This window comes from Euprymna scolopes, chromosome 15 (genome assembly GCF_053919585.1).
Source record: "Euprymna scolopes isolate OS-2025 chromosome 15, ASM5391958v1, whole genome shotgun sequence".
NCBI classification, from domain to species: domain Eukaryota; kingdom Metazoa; phylum Mollusca; class Cephalopoda; order Sepiida; family Sepiolidae; genus Euprymna; species Euprymna scolopes.
The window spans coordinates 82142092-82147731 of NC_136496.1; the positions used below are offsets into that span (position 1 = coordinate 82142092).

At 34.0% G+C, this 5640-nt stretch overlaps 1 pseudogene; it reads left to right on the top strand.

Annotated features, from left to right (window-relative positions):
• The first annotated feature begins 4620 nt into the window (after positions 1-4620).
• Positions 4621-4765, top strand: LOC145294364 (U2 spliceosomal RNA; annotated as a pseudogene).
• The last annotated feature ends 875 nt before the right edge of the window (positions 4766-5640 follow it).

A 5640-nucleotide genomic window follows, 5' to 3' on the forward strand; every position in this document is an offset into this window, starting at 1 on the left:
TCTTCGCGAGAACACCTTCGTGTCATACTTTGTTAAAAGCTCTAGATATATCTAGAGCTACTGGTTTATCCAGTGCATGGTATATACCCTCAGAGATTACAGTTAGGATATCTGCAGTAGAACGGGTTTGCCTCAATCCATATTGTTAGTCGGATAGAAGTTTAGCAACTCTAAGGTGGTGAACTAGGGCTTGATTAATTATGGACTTAAATATTTTGGCGAAAAGAAGGAGGAGGCCAATGGGGCGATGATTTAATGGGTCAGTTCTTTCGCCAGAATTTTTGTAAATTGGTACCACAGAAGCAGTTTTCCACCAATTAGGAAAGCAAGATTCGTTAAGGCATTTGTTAAAAAGTTAGAAGATAACTGGAACAAACTCAGCAGAGCATTTTTTTAATAGTACAGCCGGGATAAGATTAAGTCCACATGCCTTGGGGGTGTCTACGATCTGTATGATATCTTGCACTTGAGAAGGGGTCGTTTTCAGATCTAATGTGGTTTCTGTCCGCAAAGAAAAATCAAAGAGGGAGTAGTTTACTGAGTCCAATGTAGAGTTTGAGGCAAACCGACTGGCAAGCACGTTAGCCTTCTCGATTGCCGTGCAAACAACCTCATGTTTGTTGGAGAGTAGGGAATTGTTGATCTTCCATTATTTACTACACTGTTGTTAATTTTCCAGAAATCACGAGTTCCAAATTTATGTGCTTCAATGCGTTTTCTGGTGGTTTCAGTGTATTCTCTCTTAGCTTTCGAATTAGTGTCAAGGTTTGGGTAAAACAATAACAAAACAGATTATTAGACGTTGTAAAGATTAGAGTTTCCTAGAACTTTTTCATAACTTCCCAAAATTCCCAGAATGTTAAGATTTATTTAATTCAAAATGTAAAATTGTCGCCTAATGCATCGCAATCTGATTGTCTACGCGCTTTCTCAGCTTCCGTTTGTTTATGTAAACATTCGGAATATGCCAACGAAATATTGGCTTAAATAAAGTTCTCCAACTGCACCTGTACCGAAAGTTATATTCGATTAACAATCTTATGTCTATTGAAGAATGAAGAAGCTTGTTTAAAAGGAAAATCCCATGACAGTGAAATGGCTAGTGGATGAAATGACCTGATAAGCAAGACAAAAAAAAAAAAACGAATGACAAATATTGATACAGAAATATACTTTTAAAATTAGGTATTCTTTTTCAACTCAAACAGGACATATTGTTAATTAGACGTAAGGGGCTACTATTTAGCATCGTGTCTAACAGTGGACTGTGAGGAGTTGAGCAGCAAGATATCTATTCAGATAACATTTAAAATTCTGCGGGTTTGTACAGTCAGGGAATTAAGAAGTATGGAGGGATTAGTAGTATGAGAAAAGAAACTATTGGAGTAAAAACTTTCCGATATTCATGGACCTCACACAGAGAAGGAGTGAAATTTTGCTGCTTAGCGAGTTGGGAGTATATGTGAAAAGTCTTTCTTTGTGGAGGTAGAGATAATGAATATAGCATTAAAATGTATATCACTCTATTTCTTTCATCATAATTTATAACCCTAGCCAAGCCAAGAGTCACTACTGAGCAAGACTGATATTTAGTATACTTGTTTGTCCCTTTTTTATGTTCTTTGTTTCTGCCCAGAAAACTTGTAATTTTTATCAGCTGCTAAATGTCTCATATCAACATTGAACCCAACACTATGTAGTTCAATCGGGAGGATTTTTCTCAACAGAGAATGATTTGTAAAATAATAAGGTCCTTATTTAAGCATGTTCCGTACTATTTTGCATAAGTACCCAGAGCTGTAATAATAACGAATTTTCTTTCACAACAAAAAGGTTATATATATATATATATATATATATATATATATATATATATATATATATATATATATATATAGTCATCATCATACAGTACTGTTTCGCTGTTTCACAGTACATCAGTACGGCTAGACAAGCAGCTACCTCAAGCCAGCATCGAAACCCGACCGCCCAAACGACAGTCGGAGCTTCTAACCGTTGCGTTATTTTACTACTGCTATGCGGGCAGTGAATTAACAATGTTTTGACATTATATATATATGAACTTTTTCTTTTCTTACATCATTTTTATTTCAATTATCCTGAAGATGTCCTCTGAAATAAGGACGGAACGTTGATTTTTTAATAATTTCATTCGGTTTTTCTATTTTTCTTAAAACATATATATATATATATATATATATATATATATATATATATATATATATATATATATATATATCTTTATAAGCGTGACTGGTATTAAAATAATTTAGATTATGTAAACGATGTAATAATTATGAATAAATGATCTATTGTAGTTAAGGGAGACCCAAAGAACCACTTTTCCAATGACTACAAAACAGAGATATATCGGAATCTTCCTCAATTTCCTTTCACTTACGCTTGATTCATAATACCCAATGTTTAGCAAAAGACATCAACGGCTATATTTAATAAACGACTATATTACTTAAATAAAATGATTTACGTGTGATGTCCCCAACTCGTTCATGAACAATCTAATCGATGTGTCAAAGAGTACGTCATTTCAAAATAAAATCGCTTAAAATAGGAGCCAAGAAAAAAACTCTAAATAAATTGTAATGCAAGAAGTGATGGGCTGACAATCACAGACACAGAATCACCATTATGATAACGTGCGAAATCGTTTGTTTTTCTTCAGTCAGTACTTTTGAAATGTTTCTAGCACAGAAAATTCGGTTTAAAACCTCCACTAATAAATTACATGGTACGAAGATAAAAAGAATCGAATCAATTAATCCTCTTTTATCTTTCAGATAAGTGATTATTGATAAAAAAGGAAATATAAGCTAAAGAGGTCGTAATTGACAGGGAAAGGAAAACGTAGATTCAGGGAGGGTGCGAATAAAGAAGCTGAAATCGTTTCCGATGAGATTTTTTTAATCACTAGAAAACGGTTAATGACGGATTATCTTGTCGACGGTGGTCGGAAGTTAAAAATTCATACAATACAGCCTTGTTTTGCCGGAATATATATATATATATATATATATATATATATATATATATATATATATAATATAATATAATATATATAATATAAAATAATATATATAATATAATATGTATATATAATATATATATATGATATATATATAATATATATATATAATATATATATATAATATAATATATATAATATAATATGTATATATAATATATATATATGATATATATATAATATATATATAATATATATAATATATATATAATATATATAATATATATGTATAATATATATAATATATATAATATATATATATAATATATATATAATATATATATTATACATATATATATATATATATATATATATATATATATATATATATATATATATATATATATTCCAGTAAACATTATTAAATGTAACGGAGACACTTTGCTTTATGATTCTTTTTTTTCTTTTTTTAATTTTTTGTTTTTCCGTATAAGCTTTTTTGTAACAAAATCGAAAATATTAATAAAGGTTCCATAGATGTTACTGTCATGAGCGCTTTCGATTCGTCCACGAGTCATATTCAGGTGTTGAGGAAGTAAAAGTAAAAAGGTGCGAAAATGGAAATAAAAAGTGAAAAGTAAAATATACATTAATCCGCGTTGGGTGATGATAAGTTAAAATTAAAGTCGATGAGAAGTAGACTAAAAATATAGGTCAATTAGAAATTTGAGTATTAAAATCAACAAGTTCGTGGGCACTAGTGGCAAAGTCCGTCCGTTATGTGCGACGCAAGACATTTCAACACATTGCTGCTTTTCTTGAATGCAAGCGACTCTATAAGTCACTCCGTCGATCCGTCTGTCGGTCGGTCTGTCCGAAACACTTTTGTGCTTGGCCTTTTTGGTTGAGATCAAAGGTCTGTTGTTAATAGATGTTGTTCTTAGCTTTTTAAGCTTTTGTTGGCCTTTTGGCCAAGATCAAGGGTAGTATCTGTTCCGACAGATACTGGAAGCAAAAACCATATGTGGGAGCAATCCCACATATAAGACCTTGTAAATGTTGGGGCAACCCTTCATACCAATTGTCACTATCCAGCTCCCCTACTCCCCGGGGAGTTGTTCCCCATTTCCCCTTCACTCCTCACATTAAAAATCGGACTTGTGCCTTATTTGCTCGGTGGGGGAGCAAATAAATACCCTTTTTCTTGTCCTTTTTGCCAAGATCAATGTGTAGCATCTGTTCCGGCAGATACTGCAAGCAAAGACCATATGTGGGGGCAACCTTTCATACCAATTGTCACTATCCAGCTCCCATTTCCCAACCATCGGGAGCTGAGCCCCAATTTCCCTCCCACCCCCTTCTCTCTCCACATTAAAAAACGGCCTTGTGCCTAATTTGCTCAGTGGGGGAGCAAATAAATACATACTGCAAGCAAAGACCATATGTGGGGGCAATCCCACATATAAGACCTTACTCAAAGTAGGGTCAACCCTTCATACCAATTGTCACTATCCAGCTCCCCTGCTCCCCAGAGAGTTGGTCCCCATTTCCCCTTCACTTCTCACATTAAAAATCGGCCTGGTGCCTAATTTGCACGGTGGGGGAGCAAATAAGTTCCCTTTTCTTGGCTTTTTGGCCAAGATCAAAGTGTAGCATCTGTTCTTACTACATGCTGTACTCATCTTTGTAACTTTTCCTTGGCCACATAGCTAAGATCAAAGTGTAGTATCTGTTCTTAACAGATGCTGCACTTACATTTGTACCTTTCATTTGAAACCCTTCCATGCTAAGGCATTTTTAGTCGCATGCAAGTCACTCCATCGGTTGGTCTGTAACACATTTACATTTTATTTTTTTTTAAGCAAGGGGTATGGAGTAACATTTTTGTCCCCCGATTTATCAGAGAGGGACCTATGTTTTCAATGGGTCCGTCTGTCTATTAGTCCGGATGATTGAGGGATAACCGTTCATTAGCTTTTCCTGAAATTTTGTCACCAATTATATTTTAATATATAAATGTGCATAGTAAAAAAAAAAATTTTTTTTTTTTTCAAAAAATCCTGTTTTGCCTGCAGGGGCTTAAAAGGGGTCAAAAATGGCCAAAAATGACACTTTTTGTCGCGTAACATTTGATCCATCCATTAGATTTTTCGGAAACGTGCCCAAAATGTGGAGGGCATTGTTTTTAATATAAATTCAGTATGGGTGACCCTGGCAAAAGTCTGGTTTGCGTCCCCGGAGATTTTTTGTGTTGAAAACGTCCTTTCTTCTGGCGCGTTTCTCATATTTCTCAACAAAAACTTGATATATCTATATAGTGGTTTCCCATGGTGCTGAATGTAAATATACATGTGTTAAGGTGTGAAACTGCACTGTTTGTCCATTGTCACTGATATTCAGCATTCCAAGAGGCTCATAAGGGGTCAAAAATGTACCAAAATTGCAAAGAATGACACTTTTTGCCCCATAAATTTTTACCTATCCATTAGACTTTTCTGAAACTTGTCCAAAATGTAACTTTTCCTTGGCCACATGGCTAAGAACAAAGTGTAGTATCTGTTCTTAATCAATGCTGCACTTGTTTTAACTAATAAGTAAATGTGTTACGGACGGACGGACCGACCGACGGAGAATAG